Below are 25,546 nucleotides of genomic sequence, written 5' to 3' on the forward strand. Positions count from 1 at the left end.
TTTTCTCTAGCATGTCATGGCAGAAGCAGCTATCCAAAATCTCACCGAAAGACAGGTCAGTCTATTAGGAAAACGGAATACAACTTCTGATGCTGCCAAAGTGTATGCGAAGAGCCAAGGAGGTTAGCGTGTGTTTCCACCGCTTGGTAGCGACTGGAGTGGTTTGGTAGCAAGTTGGGGGACTTTCATGGTACTGACTCGGTTTGGTTTTTGAAAAGTTCGTCTACCCAAATGGTGCATCTCTACTTTTACAAACTGATAGCATTACTAAAATGAATTTTAGTTATTTTGAAAATTTTAAGTAAACACGGACGTGGAGGAAATAGTATGAAGATTTCCAGTGCCCATCACTTAACTTCAAAGATCCAGTTATAAGCAATTTTGTTTCATCTCTATTCTACTTCCCGTACTTGCTGCTTTCCCAGGCACATTAGCAGGGAACTGACTCAGACTGCAGCTTAACCCACTGCGCCATAGCAGCTCCCCACCCCCCAGTTGGTTGCTTTAAAGTACATCATGCATGTGGGAATGTCCACATGGATGTATTGATGATGCACATTAATCCTTTGCACTCTTCATGCTTCCTGTGCACGTTGTCCCATGTCCGGTGGGTGGAAACCACCTCCAGGTTGCTTCCGTCCCTGCCACGACAGGACTGCACAGTGCTTGGTGTCTTCCTAGCAAGCCAGAAAACTAACACTTTCCAGGCTGCCCTTCACTTCTCCAGGATCAGTCATTCCTTGCTCTAGGAAACCCCAGCTTCTTCTAGTGCAAAAAGCACTTGAAGCCCCCTGAGAACTAGGTAAGCTTTTAGTTATTGAGTTGGGCTCTATGCCAAGGCCTTTCCAGGGAACAGAGCAATGAAAACTGAATGATTGTTTCTATACATGTACACAGGCATGCGTGCCAACATGTAAAGACTCTTCCAATTCAATTCAGGGCGTCTCTGCTTTCATATCAACATTTGTATTTCTGGACTCTCTAAGAATCCTGGTACTCAACCAATCCAGGAAGGTCAGCGTGAGATGCTCACGGCACTGTGCCTTTGTACAACCTCCCAGACATCAGCAATAACATCAGCAACAATATCAACACATCTGCCCCCTTTCTGTTGTTCTTTTTGTTCCTAGCACACTCCTCACCCCATTACAGACACACTCAAATTATTGTACTTTTTCAATCCCTTGGAGTAATCCTTGCCTATGGATTAAGCCAGGAACTGAAAACAAATTTAAGTTTTAAATTTTCACATTTAAATCAATTCAGTTGATCAAGGGGTAACATGTGCACGATTCCAGCATCAAATCAAGAACTGGCATTGCTTTCCTATTTTTCTTTCTCTTGCTGTAATTACTGTTAAGTGACCAAGGTCTGGGAAGAATTGGAGGGTGCCATGGTGGCATTCAAGGAAGCGATGATGCCAGAATCATTTCTCACCAAATAGCTGCAAAGAGGAACTTTGCTTCTGGGAGAAATTTCTCGAAACTCTGAGCTTTGCTCAGTGAAGAAAACATTTGTTCTGCCACCCACCATGTAATTCATCTTTGAATTTTAATGAGTTAGCCTTTAGGCTGCTAGACAGAAAACAAGCTAAGCAAGCTACAACATTCGGTACAAACCCTGCATTGGTGCAGAGGCTAGAAATCAACAGTTTATGCAATGCAATATGCAGTAATTGTGTTTCAAAGTAATTCATTGGAACATATGAGCTTCTGTCTATGGTACATCATCATCCTGGGGTCTAAATCCAACCATTCCAGGAGCCAGCTCCTATCATCCCTTCAAGCCAGGCAATCTCCATGTTTCTTGCTAAGTTTAGACTCCCTGATACATGTTTCCTTGAGTCCTCTAAAATATCCCTTGAGCCATCACACCTTATTAAATAGCTGAACTCAGAATCAAGCCCACTGTCCAGCACAGATAGGTAACTCATGAATAATGTCTGACATGATGTTTCTTGTTTGATTTAATTAATTATCCTATTTGAAATGGAGAGAGACAGAAAGAGAGAGAGACTTTATCGACTGGATCACTCAGCGGATGCACCAGGCCAAAGCCAGGAATGTAGAACTCATTCAGGTCTCACGTAGGTAATAGAACCCTAAGCAGTTAAGGTGTAACCTGTTGCCTCCCAAGGTGGGCATCAGCAGGAGGATGGACAGGAAGTGGAGGAGCCTGGACAAGAAGCAAACTCTTCCCTGTGGGATGCAGGTGTCCTGACTGGTGGTGCCACACACCACCCTGACATAATATCTTCATTACTGCATGTTAATATCAACTGTATAATTATCTATGTTCCCCAGCAACAACATATGAACTTTGAAGGCACACTCCGTGTTTTATTTCCTTGATGTTTTACTCACCCATGCACTGGGTACTGTTGAAAAGAAACTTGATTATTTAGCATTCACACAAGATGCTCCTGAAGGTCATATTCTAGACGGGAGGACCTCAAACAGTGCACTGAGGCGGCAGGCAGTTAACCTGGCCATTAGGGTTCCAAGCCAGACACCGGCATCCCTCACTGGAGTGCCTGGGTTTGGTTCCCAGCAGCTTCCCTCTAATGCAGATTCTGGGAGACAGTGGCGATGGCTGAAGTGCTGTGTCCCTCCCTCCCACACTGGAGAGCCCTCCCTCCCTCTCAGATCTCTTTGTCTCTCAAATGTTGTTAAAACACTAAGTTATCACCTATTCCATTTTCACAAAAAATTTAAAGCTCCTTACCTCAATCAACATTTAAACATAGCCCTCAGATTATATAAAATATATGTCTCTGTAAATTTTATTCCACATTTTCTTACTCACTTTCAAAGTAGTTAAGTTTTAGTCCATCTGGAAGCCATTTTATTGTATGCGGTGGAGTATAGGTTTAATCTTACTTTTCCCTAAAGGTCACCCAGTTACCACAATTCCACCTTGTCTTGCCTGTCTGTCTGTCTGTTTCTCTCTCTCTCTCTCTCTCACACACACACACACATACACACACACACACACACTACACACACCTCCAACCTTAGGATGGCCTTCAGTACTCTGTGGAACAGCAATCTTTTCAGCTCTCCTTGGTACAAATCAAGTCCCACCTTAAAAGCTATGCCACTTCCTCTGTGGTATGCAAGGATGGCTTAACATACCCAAGTCAGTAAGAGTGGTATATCATGTCAACAAACTGAAGAATAAAACTATAATTACCTCAAGAGATGCAGAGAAAACATTTGATAAAACATGTCCTTTCATGGTATAGGCATTTATGAAAACCCTAGCCAGCTCCATAGTGAATGGGGAAAAGTTGGAGGCATTCCCACTAAGATCCAGAACAGACAAGGACGCGCACTTCCCCATGTGCTATCCAATACAGGGCTGGAAGTTCTAGCCAGAGCCTTTAGGCAAGAAAAGCTCAAAGGGATGCTCATTGGAGAGGAAGAGGTCGAGCTGTTCTTGCTTGCACATCACATGAGCCTCTAAATGAGGGAGCGAAAAGATTTTACTAGCAGGTAATTGGAACTCATAAAAGTGTGGTAAAATTGCAGGCTACAGCATCAACAACCAAAATCAATGGCCTTTGTATAGGCAGACAATGCCATAGAAAGAAATTAAGTGGGCTAATCTTACAAAAACTACAAAACATGTATAATACCCTGGAATAAATTTAAATGAGGATGTGAGGGAATTCTGAAAAAGAAATATGTTAAAGAAATGGAAGAGGACACTGAACATGAAAGCTTCTATGTTCATGGCTTGGTAGAATTAATATCAAAATATCTACATGACAAAGCAATTTACAGATTCAATACAACCACAATCAAAATGCCTACAACATTCTTCTCAGATTCAGAAAAAATCTTGCTAAAATTCATATGGAAACACCGGAGACCCTGAATAGCTAAAGCAACCTGGGGCATCACGATACCAGACTTTAACATGTAACACAAGGTGGCTGTAATAAAGACAGCTTAGTACCAGAACAAACACTGACCTGAAGATCAAAGGAACAGGAATGAATCCATAGAGATACAACCAACTAATTTTTGACTAAGTGAACCAACATCAATCTAGGCAGAAAGGACGGTCTCTTCAACAAATGGGGCTGGAAAAGTTGGATCTGTGCTTGAAGACGTATGAAAAAGCCCGGCCCCCCCCTACTAAATAGATCAAGGACCTAGGGCTACCGCAGGATGCTCAGATTACTAAAGAAAATATCGGGAACACTTTGCAAGACGTCGGCAAAGACTCCAGGAGCTCAGGCAGTCAAAATCAACCCAAATATGGGCCCGGCAGCGTGGCCTAGTGAGTGAAGTCCTCGCCTTGCACGCCCAGGATCCCATACGGGCGCCATTTCTAATCCCGGCAGCCCCGCTTCCCATCTAGTTCTCTGCCTGTGGCCTGGGAAAGCAGTGCACCCGTGTAGGAGACCTGGAAGAAGTTCCTGGCTCCTGGCTCCGGATCGGCACAGCACCGGCCGTTGCGCTCACTTGGGGAGTGAATCATCGGATGGAAGATCTTCCTCTCTATCTCTCCTCCTCTCTGTATATCTGACTTTGTAATACAAATAAATAAATCTTAAAAAAAATCAACCCAAATCAAAATGGCATTACATCAAACTAAGGCAGCTTCTGCACGGCAAAGGAAGCCATCAACAAAGTGATGAGGCAACCAACAGAATGGGAGACAATATTTACAAACTATAAATTAATAGAGGAATAACATCCAGCATCTATAAAGAGCAAAAACCCAGTAACAGTGCAGTGAAATGCGGACAGGATACGAGCAGACGTTTCTCAAAGAATGGAACTCAAATGGCCAAAAGATACGTGAAAAATGCTCAGGTTCAGTAGTCTTCAGGGAAACGCAAATTAAAACCACAATGAGGTTTTCGTTTCACCCCAGTTAGAACAGCTCTCACCCAAAAATTGAAAAACAAATGTTGCTGAGAGAAGATCCTCTATTCCAACAACATCGAAAATCAGAGAGAAGAGTCAGAGAGGAAGATCCTGCATCCATTGATTCACTCCCCAAGCAGCCACGACAGCCCAATCTGTGCCATTCTGAAGCCAGGAGCCAGGAGCCTCTTCCAGGTCTCCCACGCGGGTGCAGGGTCCCAAGGCTTTGGGCTGTCCTTGACTGCTTTCCCAGGCCACAAGCAGGGAGGTGGAGAGGAAGTGAGGCTACTGGGATTAGAACTGGTGTGCATATAGGATCCCAGCATTTGCAAGCCAAGGACTGATAGCTGCTAGGCTATTGTGCCAGGCCCTTCTCACATATCTTAAAATACATCTGCCATATGACCCTAACATGCCATATCTGACAATCTACCCACATGAAATGAAATCAGTACAGAAGAAAGTTATCTATGCCCTCATGTTTGTAGCAGCTGAAACCACAATAGCTAAGACATGGAATCAACTTAGATGCCTGTCAACTGATGACTGGTGAATGAAATGTGTATAGAAACTGTGGACTCTACTGAGCCATAAAAAATGAACTGTCTTTGTGACTAAATGAGAACCATTGTGTTTAGTGAAATAAGTCAGTCTCAAAAACACAAATGTGTTTGCCCTGATCTGTGATAATACAGAGAACAAAGAATGGAATCTAGAAGATCAGCATTCTGCGAATTGTCGTGTGTAGCCTTTGTTTACACTTTGGGGACTAGCAGGTTCTTTTGGAGTTTTTCTATTTTTTATTACTATTATACTCTATTCGCCACGTATTAATGTCATTGCCTAGTGAACTGTCAAACATGTGAAATACAGCCCTTTTCAAAAGCTATCTCATACCTCTAGTCAAGATCGCCTCTCACATCTCACTCCCATCACTCACCGATCCTCCCATGGCGGAATCTCACAGACGACCTCCCCGAACACTGACCCGTGGCCATGAAGATCAGCAAGAGTGCATTTCAGGGCGGGATTCTGCACAGCAGTCAGGACATCCATGTCCCGCACTGAAATACTGCAGTTCAAGTCCGAATTCCGGCTCCATGTTCCAGCTTCCTGCCAATGCTAAACCTTGGGTGTCCCTCTACCTCTCAAATGAACACATTAACATTTTGCTTAGGGGATGGCATGTGGCACAGCAAGCCAGGCTGCTGTCTGTCGAGCCGGCATTGCACATCCAAGCACCTGTTTGAGTATCAGCTGTTCCACTTAAGACCCAGTTCACCTTGTCAGATTCTTCCATGGGAAACCTCCTGTGCCCACTGCCTCCTAGGTCAACCTTGCTTTGGGGTCTGTGAGGAACACCCCAGGGTGTGCCCAGGTCCCTGCCTTTGCCATAAGGGCTCAGCGTGTTGTAGTTGTTGCTTTTCCTGCCACGCATCCAGCTGTCTGATGAAAAGGGCAACGCTCATTTAGAACTCCGATTTACGGACTGGAAGAACGAGTGGTCTGAAAGGCTGGAAACCAAAGCAGTCAGAAAAGGGCATTTCCGCTTTGAGTACCCAGGGGATGCACTCCTGGGAATAAAATTAGTCCCAAGCTAAATACAAATGCTTGACGAGAACTTCGCTCCTGATGATGAATCATTTCAGAGCACTCACACCTCGGGTCTCCTTGACCGCCTACTGTCCAGTCTTCGGTCATCACATCTGGGCAACCCAGCTCTCTTCATGTTCCCTGTGCTCTACGAACATGGGAAACAGCACCAGCCAGGTGCCCCCCATCGCGTGGGGGATAAGTTGTGTGTCCCAGCTAAGAAATTCACCACAAAAGATAGAACTTGGGGCCCGGCGCGGTGGTGCAAGTGGTTAAAGGTCCTCGCCTTGCACGCCCGGGATCCCATATGGGCGCCGGTTCTAATCCCGGCAGCCCTGCTTCCCTTCCAGCTCCCTGCCTGTGGCCTGGGAAAGCAGTCGAGGACGGCCCAAAGCTTTGGGAACCTGCACCCGCGTGGGAGACCCGGAAGAGGCTCCTGGCTTCGGATTGGCATAGCATCGGCCTTTGCGCTCACTTGGGGAGTGAATCATCGGACGGAAGATCTTCCTCTCTGTATCTCCTCTCTGTATATCCGCCTTTCCAATGAAAAAATAATAAAAATAAATCTTTTAAAAAAAAAGATAGAACTTTACTAAATTCAAGTTCTTCCAAATAGATGGGCATCTACCAATATTTTAAGACAATGAATTTTTGTAAAGAGTGCAAATCAAAATTTGCAAAAGTGTTGACCTTACAAAATGTTTTATATAGGGTCAGTTTCGTGGCAGTTTGCAGGTAAGGCAGCTGCCTGCAATGCCGGCATCACATATGAGTACCAGTTTGTGTCCCGGCTGCTCCACTTTCAATCCCGATTCCTGCTACAAGCATGGGAAAAGCAGTGGGAGATGATTCAAGTGTTTGGGCCGCTGTCACCCATTTGGAGGACCCAGATGAAGCTCCTGGCTTTGGCCTGGTCCAGCCCTGGCTGGTACAGTCGCCTCAGGAGTCAATCAGCAGATAGAAGATCCTTCTATCTCTCATTCTTTATGTGTGTGTATACATAATACAAATTTACATATTTACACAAGAGATTCAAATTAAGATTTGCCTATTTTGAAGTGTCATTTAGCAAAAACAAAGAGCCTTAAAAACATGAGCTATTTTTGTGGTTCCTAACGAGACGTTCTCAAAATAGGGAAGGAAGTCCACATTACTATGTGGAGTATGCAGGGCTTTGTTCTCCTACACTGGCTTTTATTCACCAGGCAGATCCGAAGTTCAAGTGCCAATGATTCAAGCCCAGAGACCACTCATCCTCTTAACAGCATCTAAATTTCACAAGATCCAGGAATGAAGTCCAAGCCTGCCCAATGCCAAAGTATTGCTCCCAGCATCTTTTGGGTTTTCCAGTAATAGAGACCCATGATTATGGGCAGGCTGATAAGAAGTACAAGTGGTAGTGAAAAGCAGAAGTGGTTTAAGTGTGACCGAACAGACTGGCTTGCTGTCACTCAGCCCAGTACTTCACCTGGCAATGCAGAAAGAAGCTCAACAATATTTTTGATCTTTTGTAACCTGTTGACACAGATGGTGGTAAAGATAAAAATGAAACAACCACGATCAAGGTATGTTTCTGGCTTTTTGAAGTTTTGGGGTTATAACAATCCGAGCACCTGTGATACACCTGCCCCGTGCTCCCCAGCCTCATCGCACACACTTTCACTACATCAACTTTGCCTGCCAGGGCCCCTCTGTTTGCCTGTCGTCTGGAGTTTATGCTTTGATTTCATCGCCAGAAACTATTGCATTAGGCACCGCACCTGTTCCTTGGCAGCCCTCGGCTCCCGACCAATGCTCCAAAGGCTTCGATTCTGCTAACTGAAAGGCTGAAAGGTTGCATTGTTTAAGAGTAGTTCAAGAGTTTGTGCGAAATGGAATTAAATGTTTATTTTATTGCCAAAAAATTTTTCCGAAACTGTATGCATGGAAATCACATATTATAAAAAAACACACACACACGTGAATCATCTTTTGTAACAATTTATTTTGCACCAAAATAAACTTATCTTGTAAGGAGGTCACTAGGTTGATAGTTCGCCTTTCTCATACAGTCTAGACATCAGTCTGCCACCACCCTCCCCCCCTCTGCCCAATTTGTAGGAGACGAATGGGCAGTCCAAGCCCAGATTTTGACACAAATTGGATATTTCCCTTCATGGGCATGAGACGGTAGACTAATCAATTTTAGTAAAAACAGCACCTGCCAGAGCAGACATCTAGTCTAGTGGTGGAAACGGCCATGTCCCACATAGGAGGCCCTGGGCTCAACTCCCGATTCAGCTTCCAGCTGCCACAGACCTGGCAGCAATCATGATGGTTCTGCTGACCAACCTGGTTCCTGCCATCTAGGGCGCCAAACACCGACTGAATTCCCAGCTGTTGTGGGCATCTGGGGAGTAAAGCGGTGGATGAGGGTTCCCTGGGGCTCTCTCACTCTTCCTCTCCCTGCCTTTTAAGTAAATATACAAAAAACATTTTTTTTTCCCCAAAAAGGAATAACACAGGCTGGCAATGTGGCACACTAAGTGACTGTATTCCTGAGTGCCAGATGGAATTCTGGCAGCTCTGTTTCCAATCCAGGCTCCTGCTAGTGCTTCCTGGGAGGCATGAGACGATGGCCCAAGTGCCTGGGCCCTGGCATACACATGGCAGATCGGGAGGAGGTTCTGGACTCCTGGATGCAGCATGTCCCAGCTCTGGATCTGCAGACTCTCGGGGAATGAGCCAGCAGATGGAAGTGCATGCTCTAACTCTGCACGTCAGACAAACGAGTAAATCTTTAAAGAGGAATAACCATACCACTTCTACAGCTAGCTGTCCTAAAGACCAAATCCAGCTGCGTCCTATCCTTTGCTCTAAGTTCTCTACCCTCAAAGAGTATGTATTGATTCAAGAAACATGTGTATGTATCCAGTATTTCTCCCGCTGGCACCCTTGATGACTACAATTAAATTACCAAACAATAGGCTTCCTGCCTTGTCTCCCAAATGGAAGGAAAGCAGGAATGTTGTCTGTCTGGTTCACTTCCAGATCACCAGGTTGTGCACAGTGTCTGGCACGCAGTTGGCTTGTGGATAGCTCGTCACCAACCAAGTGGTGCTTTAACCACAGCACACATGCGAGTTCTATGCGAACACCCGTGTGGCTGCTTCAAACTCCTCACTGCGCAGCTGGAAGGCAGGCTCGAGAAGAGGAAGTGGAAAGGCAGTTAGCAGGTGTAAAAGAGCCGGAGTAGGAATGGGTGCTGATCATCTCAAAACCTGCAAACTTCGCTAGTTCATGCTTACAGATCACTCCAGTGTGCCAGGCACTGACAGCCTTAAAAATAGGAAGCTGTCAAGATTTATGCACGCTTTGAGAAAAATAACTCAGACACAAGCACACGACTATGTACTCATGTATCTTTAAATAGTGGCTGTCATTAAGTCTATGCTAGTCTAACAACTGGTTTGGCGGTGCTGCTTAAGGAATAAAATGGACCATTTTCTGCACCACCCAGCATGACAAAGGCACACCACACAGCTCTCCACACAAGCAAAGGGCTCTCCTTATTCAGGTCTGCAAATACTTAATACTCCCTCTTCAGACATTCCTGTATTATTCCTTTCCTTACTTTCAAGATGAGCCAGTGTTACACATTTTAACCAATCTATCCATGTTTTTCTCACTTTTCTATCTCTTAGATTTCTTGTTCTAATTCGGTGGCGCTCATTTAGCTTAATGGTATAAACGTCTACACTATTCTGAATTTTTAAACTGATATTTTAAGCTAACTATGAATTTTAACAGGTGCAATACAGTATCATTTCAATGTATGTTATTTAAGAGGTAATATTTAGTAACTGAGCAACCTGCTTTGTTCAGTGTCCAGTCTGTATCCAGGGGCTTCGTCAGGTTGGCGTCCTCTTTCACTCAGTTTTGGGTGTGTCTTTATTGGGCACTTAGTATGCATTCAGCACTACTCGGGACACCACGTACATAACACAACCTGTACGATGATTCCTGAAATAACTTCTGCAAGAACCCTCTGTGGATTAGAAAACGCAGGCTTACCCACACATGGTGAGGGTGTGAAGGCCAACAGGCAGTGCAACCAGGACCTGGCCTCTGGAAGTCTGCAGAGCTGCTACGTTTCAGCATCGCACACACTGCCTCAGAATCCTCCACCGTGGGAAGACTGCACTCTTCCCAGTGTCGCATTGCAGCTAACGCACTCTTGGGTTTCATGTTAGCCAAAAGGTTGTGCCTCTACTTGGCTGTTTCCTCGGGAGGGATAAATGAGCTTCCTTGATTTTCACTTCAGTGCACTTTCAACCAGGCCACTCTGCCCGCCCCTTGAGCATGGGTGCTCACTAAGGTACACCACGTCCATGAAGAAGCAGCCCTGGGAGATCTCATTGGGCTTGCTGGCACTGCAACAGCTCGGTCTCCATGAGTCTTCAGGAAATGACAAGCTAGAGGAGCTACAGTTAAGATTTGATCCTTATTTACACAGGAAACGAAGTCAGCATGTAAGACATTGAAGAGATGAAGAATATTGTTAAGATCTGACTTTTTTGAACCTCAGTTATTTGGAAAAGGGAAATGAACACTTCATATCATGACAGAGAAACACCATAAATGTAAAGGAAATTAAGTAAAATTTGATCCTTTGTTGGAGAAACGGGGATGGAGAAAAAGACATCGAGCAAGCAAACTGGCCATTTCCTGGTTCACTCCCCAAATGCAGCAGCAGCCCCTGGGATGCGGACCAAAGCTGGAAGATGAGAACTCATTCCAGCTCCCTCTGCATGTGGCCATCCCTGCTGCCTTGCAGAGGGAGCTGGAGTCGGGAGCCAGAGCTGGGAGCCAGGAGCCAGGAGCCATGTACTCTGCTATTGGAGTGTCGACATTTTTTACCCCTGGGCCAAGCACCTACTCGAAACCTGATCTTCTGGAACTTGTATTTTCTTCCTGATTGGAATTCAGCCTCCCTGACCCATCGTCCTACCCCTTCATTTGTTGGCAATGGCAGTCCACAGGAACTTGGAATTAAGTCCAAGTTCTTTTTTACGTCAGAGCTCTAAGTTGGCAAATGATCAGGAGCCCCAAGTTGGCGAGGCAGCAACTTTGTCACTGTTAGTGGCATGTCCTCATTCTTTTCTGGAATGTTCTCCTGTGAATAATTCTGCTGATTTCATCATCTCAGAAAGTCTTGCATTTGCAGATATGAAAATTCACCCAGGAAGGCAGCCAGAGACTGTCCTAAAATGTTCTCAGGAAGTGCTCGTGACTCGCATTCATTCAGCTTCCCATGCCTCCACGGAGCCAGTTTGTGCTGTTGCGAGAACATGAAGGGCTGGGATTTGTCCTTCATTTGCAACTCAGCGGCTACACATAATGTGCTGAGTCCTGCACTGTCCACGCCAACACCATATTAACTCAAAGGGAACGAGAAAGCAAAGGCGTTGGATGCTTTGCCATCTCGTGGGGCACCTCCACGTGCAATGGAATGGAGCAAAGCCCTCAAAACGGGAGTACTGAATGATTCACAAAGCAGACAACACGCCAGCTCCATTCTGAAGTCTGCACTAGGGTTTCCAGGGAGCTGTGAGCTGACAAAGCACACCGCAGTCCATCCTATCTTATTCTTTTGGGACAAACTGACATTATTGCTTTCTGTGTTTGTTATTTGAAAGGTAGACACACAGAGGTCTTCTTTCTGTTGGTTCACTCTCGCAAATGCCCACAACAGCCAAGGTTGAGCCAGGTGCGAGCAGGAGGTAGAATCTGAGCCTTCACACAGTAAGAAAGGGCCCAAACTTGGCCCATTACCCCTCACCTTGTCAAGTACATTGCCAGTGATTTGGATTCAAAGTTGGGCAGCCAGGACTCTAACCAGAATTGGATATGGGATGCTACCATTGCAAGCAGCAGTTTCACCTGCCTGGCCACAACGGCAGCACCCAAGTCTCTCCTGTTGCTTCCCTACTCTCTGATGGAAAGAAAATCCACACAGCACGGGGTAAGTCAAACCATCCAATCATCTACCTTAGTTTTGATTTGAAGGGGCCATAACCTGAGATTTGAGTGGATGACGAATAAAAGCAGAGTGCAGCCAAACTATCTCCTTTTAAGTTTGATTATCTCTAAATCCATGTGGCTTTAGAGAAACCCACCAACTTTGTAACAATTCTCAAGCTTGCCTGTTTAATACCATAGTCACTATAACCACCTAAACAGGAGGTTTTACTGCACAGAACTCAAGAAATTCTACCCATGAAAAGTAATTTTTCTAGACTTCAGGAACTCAGGAACATCTACTACAAAACAATTTTGTGACAGAAAACGTGCTCCTCTGAAGACTGGTAAGGAAAGGCACAGCCTCTGCACTGGGTCTCAGGATCAACGTTGGGCCAAGAGCGACTTCACGCAACAGGGAAGCAGCGAGCAGGAGACCCCAGCAGCCCCCTGACACCACTGCTAGTGGAACCTCACAGACCTCGGCAGGCCCCGAGTCACACAGCAAAACCACCCCAGAAACCGACACCCACGTTGCACCTCCCTCCCCCAGGCGCTCCCCGTGTGGAACCATCCCCCGGCTCCTGCACGGAAGTGGCTGAGCGACCCACCCCGAACAGCTGGGCCTGCAGAGGCACCCAGAAAACAGGAAGCCTCGCTCCACTTCTGTTGCCCAGGAAACACCCAGACAGCCCTGCCCAAGCCACAGGACTCAGCCAGTCAGCAGAGGTTCGAAGAAACAATGACAATATGACCAATCATGATGGTTAAGAAACCCAGCAGAGAGAGATAAAAGAGAATCAGTTATTGGAACTAGGAAACCTAAGACTTTAAAAATACAGTTTGAAGCCTCAACAAAAGAATTAATATGCAAACAGAAAACTGCTTTTTTATAAATAGAAGTTTTAGAAGCAGACAGGGAGACGTAGAGATCTGTGTACTGGGTCACTCTGAGTGACCACAACACACATGGGAATGAGCCTGACAGAAGCCAGGAACTCAACACGCCATCGGGATCTTCCCATGGGGTCACAGTGATGTAAGTGCTTGATCACTTGCTGCCCGCCCCTTGGGATGCACTAGCGCAGTGCTGGGCGAAGCCATTGCAGCAGATACTACAACAGCCTCCTCCAATACGGGATGCAAGCATTCCACGCAGTAGCTTACCCCATGCCGAAAGAATGCCTGAGCTGGAGGTAGGCGTTTTGAAATTACACAGTCACACCATAACAACAACAACAACAACAAAATTTAAAAAGTAAAGACTTTGGACTTAACAGGACACCATTATGCAAACATTTCTATCATGTATGTTCCAGAGGAAGGAGAGAAAGCAAAAGGCAGAGGAACTTGAGTGAAATAATTGCTGAAAGCATTCCGAATCTTGAGAAAGATACATAGATTGAGGAAGCCCAAAGGACTCCAAGTAGATCTGATCAAAATAAATGAACTCTGAGGCATATTATAGTTGTACCATCAGGAATACAAGACAGAGGAAAATTCTAAGAAAAGCAGACAAAAATCAAGTCACCTATGAGGGACTACCAATTAGACGAATACACTTGTCAGCAGAAACCTTACAGAATGGTGAAAATGTGATGAAATACTCAAAGTCCTGGAAGGGAAGAACTGTTGCCACCCAAGGATAGATCCACTTCAGGCATGAGTGAGAAAACTTCATCACAAACAAAAACCAGGAGGCATTCATCGCCACCAGCCCAGCTTTGGAAGAAGAGAATTCCACATCAGAAACAAATGTCAACGATCATCATGAAACCACACAGAAGTATAAAACCCAAGAGTGGAGCAAGCACATCAAAGAGAGGGAGAATCAGGTCCTATCAGCAAAGACAACAAACCACCACAGGGATTAATAGGGAAGGGGAGGAGATCAAAGCCATAAAAACAACCAGGGAAACATGCACAGAATGGCGTGAGTGTTTTCACTTACTGATACGAACCTTGAGTGTGAGCAGATTAAGTTCTCCGACAAACTGAGATAGAACGGCTGAACAATGTCCAGCCACGAGCCGCTTACAAGAAACTGACCACTCAACTAAACACGTGTATAGATGGAAAATGAAGACATGGAAAAACATGTACCATAAGATGGAAACCAAAAATGAGCAAGAACAGCTATTCTCAGAAAGAAAAATATTAGCAATAGTTCAAACATGTGACATGAAGAAGCTTGCTATATAATAAAGGGACTGATTCAACAAGGAAAAACCACCATTGTCAGTATCTCTGCACTTGTAACTGGCACGCAGATTAAAGCACTGCTTGGAACATTCCACATAGGGGCTGGTTCAAGTCCTGGATGATGCTTCTGATCCAACTTGCTGAAAATGCCCTGGGAGAACAGCACGGGATGGCCGAGTGTCTGGGCCCTGATGACCCACACGGGAGACCCTGAGTGTCTCCAACGCAAGTGCTACAGTTTGCCCCAAACCGGCTGTTGCAGCTATTTGGGAATAGAGGGGCATATGGAAGATTGTTCTCTCCCTCTCTCCTTCCCTCCTTCCTCCCCCCTTTCTTCCTCCCTTATAGTCTTTTTCGTCTTAACACTGTGAAAGTCTCATCCTACACTCTCCCCCGCCCCTCTGTACCTCCCTATTCCATCTTTGTCTAACTTTGCCTTTCAAATAAAAATGTAACAAACCTTAATTTCTAAAAAAACAAATACATAGTTGGAGGGAGGAAAAGGAAAGCTTTCAGGAACTTTGGCACAGCCTGAGAAGAGCAAATATCCACGTCATTGGGGGTCAGTAAGAGCCTGATGATGACAAAGGGGTAGAAGCCACACATGAAAGGAACTACAAGAAAATCAGGAAAACAATCAGCATGGAATTAGTGAGATCTTAAGACAGAGACTGAATGCATTAAAAGGAAAAAAGACCCTAAGATGGTGGTTACAGCACAGCACATTAAGCTGCCACATGGGATGCCCGTATTCCCATCAGTGTGTCTGGGATGAAGTCTCATCTTAGGAAATGGCACTTGATGGTTCAAGTGCTTGGGCCCCTGCCTTCCCACATGGGAGAATCCGTTGTGGGTTTCTGGCTTGGCCTGGTTCATTCTGGCTGCTCTGGACTTTTGAACGGTGACCCAGTAGACGAAAGCTCGCTCTTTCAGATGAATGGAAATAAAATACATTTAAAAAACAAACCCACGATCCCTGCATATGCTGTTTTAGCTCTAAATGAAAGAATGAAATAAGCCAGTCTCAGGGCATGAGATCCAAATGAAGAAAACTGTACTGATACTCCATCAGACAAAACAGGGGTCTGGCGCCATAGCGTAATGGTTAAAGTGCTCACCTTGCACACACCAGGATCCCATATGGTTGTTGATTCTAATGCCAGTGGCCCCACTTCCCATCCAGCTCCCTGCTTGTGGCCTGGGAAAGCAGTCGAGGACGGCCCAAGACCTTGGGACCCTGCACCTGTGTGGGAGATCCGAAGGAAGCTCCTGGCTTTGGAACGGCTTCGGATCAGCACAGCCCTAGCTGTTGTGGCCGCTTGGGGAGTGACCCATCGGACAGAAGGTCTTGCTCTGTCTTTCCTTCTGTCTGTATATCTGACTCTCCAATAAAAATAAAACGTTTTAAAAACTAGCTGTCCAATCAAAATCAATAAAAAAGACCAAAAGAGGTATTTTGGAATGCTTGTTCAATCCAACCAGATGAAATAACAATTGTAAATAGATATGCACCTAATTATCCGCGTGCATGTGACTATCAGTAGACATGAAAGGGAAGATAGAGTTCAGGGCAATAATATCACTGGACTTGAACAAATAGAGGCAGATTGCCCAGAGAGAAAAGTCAAAGCAACAGCTTAATTCAACTGCACCTCAGTCAGTTGGCCCTAACACACATCTCTGGAGCTAGCCACCCGAAAGGACACACGTACGTCTCCAGAGTACAGTAAACCTCCTCCGGGATAAAGTGCAAGGCAGCTCACAAAGCAAATCTTAACAAAAATCATATCAAATGTATGTTCTGATCACAATGCAGTAAGCTAAAAATCAAGAAAACCTTTGAAACTACATTAATACATGAAGAAAACTTACTCCTGAACAAACAATAGACCAAGGAAGAAGTTGAAGAAGTTTCAATTAAATGAAAAATGAAAATTCAAAAGTAAAACTCATAGGATCTAATAAGAAAAAGTTAGTTATCACTACGTTTGAAGACTTAAGGAAACAAAAACAAGAACAAATTAAACCCCAGGTTAGTAAAACAAAAGAAACAGCAAAACTCAGCACAAATCAATGATAGGCAGACCAAAAAAACTGAAACGGAGTCGGTTCTTTGAAAGAATAAAAAAGATTGACAAACCATTAGCTAGACTAAGAAAGATGAAAAGTTAGACAAAATAGGTCTTGGTACAATAGCTGCATGGCTAAATCCTCACCTTGCATGCACCAAGATCCCATATGGGCACCTGTTTGTGTCCCAGTTACCTCACTTCCCTTTCTGCTTCCGGCTTGTGGCCTGGGAAAGCAGCAGAGAATGGCCCAAAGCCTTGGGACCCTGCACCTGCGTGGGAGACCCAGAAGAAGCTTCTGGCTCCTGGCCTCTGACCTCGGATTCACCCAACAATGGCCATTTGCAGCTACTTGGGGAGTGAACCAGTGAGTGAAAAGATTTTTTCTCTTTGTCTCTGTAAATCTGCCTTTCCAATAGAAAGTAAATATTAAGAAAAAAAGAGTGAAGAGTCAAATATATAAAGTTAGAGTTAAAAGCAAGACAATACAAATGACCACGCGGAAATACAAGTGATTGTTGAAATGACATGTGGAGTACGTTCCTTGTCCTGGCTTCTCCAGTTCCGATACAGCCCCCTGCTACTAGCCTGGGAAAGCAAGCAGAAGATGACTGAGCTGTTTGGACCCCTGCTGCCCATGTAGAAACCTGGAAGAAGCTCCCAGCTTTAGCATGGCCCAGTGCTGGCTGTTGTGACAACTGGAAATTAAACAGGCGGATAGAAAGTTCTTTCCTTCTTTCTATAACCCTTTCAAAAATATACAAATATTAAAAAAAAAACAAGATAACTTAAAATTCCATATACTACCCAGAGTAATTTACAGATGCAGATTTCCAATATTATTCACATAACTAGAAAAAACACAAGTTTTGTATTGAGACACTGAAGACCTCAAATAAAGTGTTGTTAAGTAAAAATAGCTAAGAAGCATCGTACCATTTCACTTCAAAATATATTATAAAAACATAGTAAGTAAAACATTCTGGTATGAGCATACAATCAGATCCATATACCAATGAAATCAAATAGAGATCCCAGAAAGAAACCCACACTTCTACAAGCAACTGATCTCTGACCAAGTTTCCAGTAATACGCACTAGCAGAATGACAGTATTTTCAATAAATGATACTGGAAAGTTACATATCCACATGCAGCAGGAAACTAGGCCAGTCTCACCCTATCTGAAAATTGATTCAAAGTGTTTAAGGGTATCACAGGAAGTCTTAAAACTTTGAAATTATGAGAAAATCTATGCAAAAGTGCTCAGCATACTGAAATGAGGGTCTTTCGGATCAGATACCAAAAATACAAACAAAAAGAAAAATAGACCAATGGGGTTTCATCACACTTAAGGATTTGCAGAGCAAATGATTTGAAGATGTAACACACAGTTCAGGAGACAGCATTTCAACATCACACACGCCAACAAATGGCTGATGGGAAGAATACAGAATGAACTTAGACAATTCACGCTTAAAAACCCAAATTTAAAATGGGCCATAGACTTAAATGTAATTTCTCAAGGAAGATATACAAATGGCCAATGGGTATATGAAAATGCTCTCATCACTGATATTCAGAGAGAGTAAATCAAAAGTCACAGCGAGGTATCACCTGTTAGATTGCCAAAAAACGAAAAACAACAAACTCTAGAAAATAAATGCTGGTTAGGATTTAGAGAAAAGGAAACCCTTATAGACCGTTCATAGATGAGTAAACTAGTACAAACATGTGAGAACTGATATGAAGAGTTGTTAAAAATCTAAAAATAGAACTACAGTGTGACCCAGCAATCTCACTACCATTCACACACCTTGCAGAGATGAAATCCATCTGTAGAAGCAGCTCCTGCACTTATGCTTATTAACAATAGCCAAGAAGTGAGAACGGCTCAAGTGCCTATCCACTGATAACTGGATAAAGACAGAAACTGTGGTACAGACACACAACGGAATACTACTTGGTCATAAAAAGGATGGGATCTGAAGAACAAGGTCTTCAGTAAGACCCTCTGAGCATGCCCCACGTCAGGGACCTGGGATGGGTGGGAGACTGCGTGAGGCTTCTCCCTTTATCTCCCTCTTTTCCCCAGACACATGACAAAAACAACGTGGAAATAATATTCTTACCACTTTCCTGTAACACTTGAACCTTTTTGCCCTAATTAACTATGTAAAGATTGTCAAAAATAAGAAAAAATACGAAAAAAGAAAAACAAGTGCTTCACAGTCTCATGCTTACATGGAGCCAAAATAAAGATGATCTCACAGAACTAAAAGCATGCTGTGCCTAGGAGAGCCTGGGGAGACGTGTGGGAGGGAAAACTGAACAAAGATCAATGAACAAGATCTAAGTCACCGTGAGATGGAAGAAATTCTGCTGTGCTGGTTAGAGCAGGGGGACTACGGAGAGAACAGTAACATGTTGTTTGTATCTGTTTAAAAAGCTTGAAGGTTTTCTCCATTGAACATGTCAGAGCCGTTGAGGAGCCTGATATATTTACCCTGATTATTTCCCAATGCATACATGCAGATCAGACGGCACCCCACAAATCCATGTAAATTTTATGCGCCTGTTCAAATGTTTTTAAAAAGAAAACGAGACATGCTTGAAGTCAGCCTTTTATTTGTTACAAGGCTGGAGGAGTGAGTGGACTTGTGGAGTACAGTATAACATTTCCTCGGAATCCACTTTCCTCTCCACAGAGCCAATTCATTGCATCCTATTATGTTTCCCTATGACCTTTCTGAACTGGAACTTTCCCCGTATCCCTTATCTATGCTTTCTATCTGGTTGAAATTACAATATGTATATACTGGAAAACACCCAACTGCAAACAGACCAGACCATATGAAAATGAGTAAGTCTTCAGATCACACATCTAGAGAAACTTGAGATATTCAAAACAAGGGTACGCTTCGTTTGATTCAGAAAGAAAAGGAACACGCTATTTCTGTAACTGTTCTCCATCAAGCTACGTTACAGAGACCCTCTTTCCACCGTCTGGGAGCGTCGTGCATGCCAGGGCCCTGCTTGTTGGTTTTGAACACCCTGGACATCTGGTACGTATTAGGTCAAGTCTTCTCTGCAGAAGCACATCTTTACCCCTCTTTAAGATGCAATAAACTGTCTGCCACATCATTTATTGAATAGTTTTACATGCAAGGGCCTAAGAGGCACGGCATGCTACATTTATTAACACACTCTAAAACATACCCCTGGCTCAGCATGTAGTTTGTCTTAAAATGGAGGCATCTCTGCTCTTGTCCTCCATGGGTTTTCTCATTTCCACCTTCTTGGAGTACTGATGGGAATCTCTGCCATTCTACTCCCAATTCAGTTCCAACCCAGATAACGTGTTTGAGAAGCGAAAATAATGGCTCAAGTGCACAGTCCCTATCACCCCTGCGGGAAACCCAGATGCGGCTCCCAGGTCCTGGCCTTGGCTGAGCCACGGCTGTTGCAAGTATCTGCAAAGTGAACCCCTGCAAGGAAGATTCTTCCCCTCTGTCATTGTTTCAAATAAGTAACTTTCTACAAATTAAAGTCTTCTCTGGGCAATGCCATTTAACTCAGCCATTAGGATGGCACCTGTCCCACGGAGTGTCAGGGTTTTGTTTCCAGCTCCTGCTAAGGCATTGCCGGGGAAGCAGCAGAGAGGACTCAAGAAGTTGAGTACCTGGCACTGGCATGAAGGATCTAGAGCATTCCCAGCTACAGGCTTCACCCAGCCCCAGCTGTTGTGGGCATTGGAGAGCCTACCTCCAAAGGGGAACACTCTTTTTTTAAATCAAAATATTTTAAAACTCTTCCCTGGATTCGGTGGCCTTCTAAATGGGACCTTCTGGGCTCCTTTTCTCCTTCAGTAACTCCTGTTCATCCATGTGTTCACCTCCTCCCCTGACTCCCACCCCAAGGCTCAGTCCCCTTCATGTCTCAATCTCTAGTGTCATGGATAATTCACCATGCTGGCAGCCATCAGAGTCACATGGAGTGCTTAAAAATGCCCAACCACCCGTTCAGCACAGTGGCATATCAGCATGATCCTCAGCCTGCAGTGCCAGTATCCCATATGGATGCCAGCTCTAGTCCCAGCTACTCCACTTTCAATCCAGCTCGCTAATGGTGGCCTTCTGCTAATGGTGGCCTTCCTCTCTATATATCTGACTTTGCAATTAAAAAAAAAATCTTTAAAAAAACTATGGACTTAAAAAAGAAACTTTAACCACTTGCGCCACCGCGCCGGGCCCCTTAAAAAAGAAACTTACAGGATATAGCATAATCAGTGCTAAGAGGCAAGTTTATAGCAATAGGTGCCTACATCACAAAATCAGAAAGGTTTCAAATACGTGATCTATCAGTGCGTCTAAAAATCTAAATAAGACCAATCCAAATTTAAAAGGAGGAAAAAAATTAAAATTTAGAGAGTAAAAATAAAAAGGTGCATAAACTCAGGGAATTGAAGAAGTAACTTTTCAAAGTCAGAAACAAAATTGATATACCATTTGCCCAACTAACCGAAAACAAGAGAAGCCCCAAAATAGTAAAATCAAAAAGGGAAATAAGACTGGACAGCAGACATACAAAGGGTGTCAGGAATGACTGTCAACAGCTACACAGCAACAAGCTCGAAAATCAGGAAGAAATGGATAGATTTCTGCCCATGCACAGGCTGAGTCATGAGGACACAGAAAAATCTAACTACGACATAGATGGAACAAGCAATAATGACACGTCCAGTGAAGGCAAGCCCAGACTCACATGGCCTAATGATAGAATTCTACCAAATGTTGCAAGAACTCTAGTGTTTCTCAAACTATTCAAAACAATTGAAAGAGAGGAAATCTTCCCAAAATCTATCAAGCCAGCATAGCCTTAATTCCAAAACTACAAAAGTATAAAACAGAGAAAGAAAACTACAGACGTGACTCAACAAAATACTAGCTAACTGAATCGAACAACACATCAGAAATCTCACCGGGACCAACTGGGATTTGTTCCTGGTATGCAGGGATGACCTCACATACATAAATTAACAAACATGATATACAAGCTCAAGAATAAGAACCAAATGATTATCTCAATAGATGCAGAGAAAGCTTTTGATAGCACACAACATCCTTTCACGATAAAAACCTTCAGCCGTTTTCAACATGGAAAAACCCTGCATTTTCTTATTTCTAAAGAACTTATTTTTTTATTATCCCATGATACAGTTCCATAGATCCTGGAATTTCCCTTCTCTCTTCTGCAATTCTTGCCCCCCACCCCACACACACACTAATTTTTCCCAGGTCACTACACCAGTACAGTTCCTCACAATCAGTCAGAAGTCCATCATTCTGTTTCCTGGCACTGTGGGCACGGACAATGGCAGGGAGTCCAGCATCCTATTGTCAAGAGTTTCATTGGGAGTCCACACTGATTTGGAAGTAGACATGTACACTGTATCTTCATATCTGTGACAGTCTCTACTACAGTTACTGTATATCCCTTAAATGAAAAGCCATTACAATCAGCAACAAAGACAGAACATTTACAACATGAAGTGAAATAACAGGCTACTAAATGATCAGTCACTGAAGAAATTAAAAAGACCTTCCTGAAGCAAACGGTGCTACCGTGTGACCTATGAGTCAGAGAGGAAATAAGAAAAACTTTTTTTGAGTGAATAAAAGTAAAAACAAGAGTATCAAACCCTCTAAGATGTAGCAAAAACAATATTGAAAGGGCTATTAAACTTCAATTTTGCATGAAGTTTGCCTTTTATCAAAGAACACACATGATATTTGTCCTTTTGGGACCATTTGGTTACAAATGGTAGACTTATTCTTTTTGATGGCAGAATAATATTCCATGGAGTGGATGTACCACAGTTTCTTTATCCACTCCTCTTTGGATGGCATCTGGATTGTTTGTTTTTTGCTATTGTAGATTATGGTGCTGCAAATAGAAGATCACAGACCCCTTTCTCATGTGCCAGGAGCACAGGCAATCAAACAGCCAAAATGGATTACAGAAGCAGTTTCTGCACCACAAAGGAAGCCATCAACAAACTGAAAAGGCAAGAAATATTCACTAACCACGCAACTGACAGGATTAACATCCAGGAGTTGTAAGGAGCTTTAACAACAAAACAAACAGTCCGGCTAAGACCTGGGCAAAGTACATAAACAAGCATTTCTCAAAAGGTAAAAATCAAATGTCCAAAAGATAAATGAAAAAAAATGCTTAGGTTCACAAGCTATCAAAAATGCAAATTAAAACCAAATGATGCTTTATCTCATCCCAGTTAGAATGGCTATCACCCAAAACTCAACAGATGCTGGTGAGGGTGTGGGCAAAGGCACTCTATGCCATTTTTGGCTGCAATGTGAACTAGTCCAATCATTACGGAGGAGAGCACGGAGACTTCTCAGGTAACTGCAAACAGACTTACTGCACAACAGGCATCCCTCTCCTGGGAATTTATCCAAGCAAAAGGAAACAGCACAGGAAAGCTATCTCCACCAGCATGTTTATAGCAACTTAAAACACACTGGCTGAGAAAAGGAATCAGCCAGATGCCCATCAATGGATGACTGGGTAAAAAGGGGTATCTTTACCTTTCACAACTAAATGGATGCCACTGGAAAGCATTATGCTCAGTGAAATAAGCCAATGTCAAAAAGACAAATGTCACGTTTTCCCTAATCTGTAATAACTAAGACGCAGTACAAAATATTACATACAGGCTTGAGTGACACTTTCGGATTTGGATACTGTGTGCAGCCTTTGTTTGCAATCCTGGTAAATATGCTTTTTAATTTTTTGCTTGTTGTTTCTGTTCTTTGTTATTTCTATGTGTGATTTGTTGATATCATTCCCTAATGGAAGAATAAACATGCTGAAAAAAATACGTAACATTTTCTAGAAGTCACATAGTTGTATTAACGCCTCTCGTTTCCTCTGGGACTCAGGTTCCAAGGAGCACACAGACTTATTATTACTGTGGTAATGGGATCTGGTGGTGTTTTTGAGGACAGAGGTGCAGGATGAATACTACTGGCTGAGAACAGAAAGCACTAGAAAGTTTATTTCTCAGTCTAACTTGCAGTCTGCTGAGTGTGGTACATGCCTAGCCATGTCAGAGTTAGCACCCTACTCAGCACAGCTTCTAGGGTTGGCATTGCCTGTGGCACTGGCTTCCCATATGAGCACAGGTTTGAATTCAGCCTACTTCTGATCCAAGTCCCTGTTACTAGGCTAACAAGCAGTAGAAGATGGCCTTAATTTGGGGGCTCCTGAACCAACACAGAAGGACCTGGACAAAGATTTAGTGTCCTGGCTTGGCGTGGCTCAGCCCTAGTTGCTGCCATCATTTGGGGAGTAAACCAGTGAATGAAAGATCTATAACTCTCCCTCTTTTTTTTTTTTTTAATGTATTTGAAAGAATTCAAGCATCTTGCTAGCCCAGGAGTGAACCAGAAAGCCTTTGAAATGGCACAGGTGCCTAGACTCTCACGAAGCACCTCAGCCTGTAAGTTACAGGTGTCCGACCCAAATCAGAGGCTACGAACAAGCTGTGGGAGTTTTTGCTTTGTTTAATGCTCTAATTTATTTAAAAGCATTTTTTAATTGGAAAGTCACATACACAAAAAGAGGCGAGACAGATCTTTCAGCTGCTGGTTTACTACCCAAGTGGCTGCAATGGCCGGAGCTGTGCCGAGCTATAGCCAGGAGCCAGGAGCCTCTTCCAGGTCTCCCACGCAGTGCAGGATCCCAAGGCCTTGGGCCGTCCATGACTGCTTTCCCAGACCGTAAACAGAAAGCTAGATGAGAAGCAGGGCTGCGGGGACTAGAACTGGTGCCAATATGGGATCCAGTACGTGCAAGGAGAGGACTTTAGCTGCTAGGCTACTGAGCCGGGGCCTCTAAATATCATTTTTAGATTTTTGTCTTCCTTGTTAGTTTTGTACTCAGCACATGATTCCTATTTTTCTTCATATATGTTCACATGTGAATCCACAGCCTCTAACTGTTTCATAAACATGCTGCATCCTCCTGACCTGGTACAATCCATATATTGTCTGTTCCCCTAAAGTGAAGGCAGCCAACATTCTTCCATGGGGGCAAAACATTTAGAGCCTCAGTGGCTTTTAGATACTTTTTAACAGGCTCTTTATGTTCCAATAAATGCAGCACATTTTACACCTTAATCTGAGGCTCGGTGAAATTTCACCGATTTACAGTGGCTTTGAATGGGTTTCTTCCCATAGGGGGTATTTGTGGTTGGATGCCTGTTATCTACTGAACTAGAATATTTTAAGCACATGTGCCTTCCAGGCGACAGGGGAAACCTTTCTGTATGGCTTTAAGCACCGAATATGCTGGGTAAGTCCCAGGAATTGCCCCGTGAGCTCTTTTCTGTCCTAGATCACTACTTTTGATAAGAGTTTAAACTCCATGTCAAAAGCCTATCTGATGAAAACAGCTCATGCTAACAGCATAGCATCGCACAGTTAAAAATGAGGTGAAACAGGTCCCAGCAACCCTCGCCAGGAAGACAATACTGCACCTGCAACCCCTTGAGAGCAGTGCTGCCTGAAGCCCGCTTCCTCCAAGGAGGACAGCGCAGGCTTTGCTCTTTGCCTGCACTCCAACAAGCTCTGCGCTAGATAGATGTGCATCGTTTGGTTAGAAGCAGCCATGAAATAGCACGACCCGAAGCCTGTGACTTCAGTAGGATTACCTTCATTAAGCCAGATTACCCGTTATGACGGTTTCTAGGCCAACAGCATGCAATGAGCTTTTTCAACTGA

At 43.9% G+C, this 25,546-nt stretch overlaps 1 protein-coding gene across 1 annotated transcript in view; it reads right to left on the reverse strand.

Moving 5' to 3' along the window:
* CUNH4orf45 (chromosome unknown C4orf45 homolog) overlaps window positions 1–25,546 on the reverse strand; it is a 98,491-nt gene that overhangs the window by 13,323 nt on the left and 59,622 nt on the right. The window lies entirely within an intron of this gene.

The sequence above is a fragment of the Ochotona curzoniae genome, unplaced genomic scaffold (genome assembly GCF_017591425.1).
Source record: "Ochotona curzoniae isolate NIBS_2020 unplaced genomic scaffold, NIBS_Ocur_1.0 contig_21, whole genome shotgun sequence".
Taxonomy (NCBI): domain Eukaryota; kingdom Metazoa; phylum Chordata; class Mammalia; order Lagomorpha; family Ochotonidae; genus Ochotona; species Ochotona curzoniae.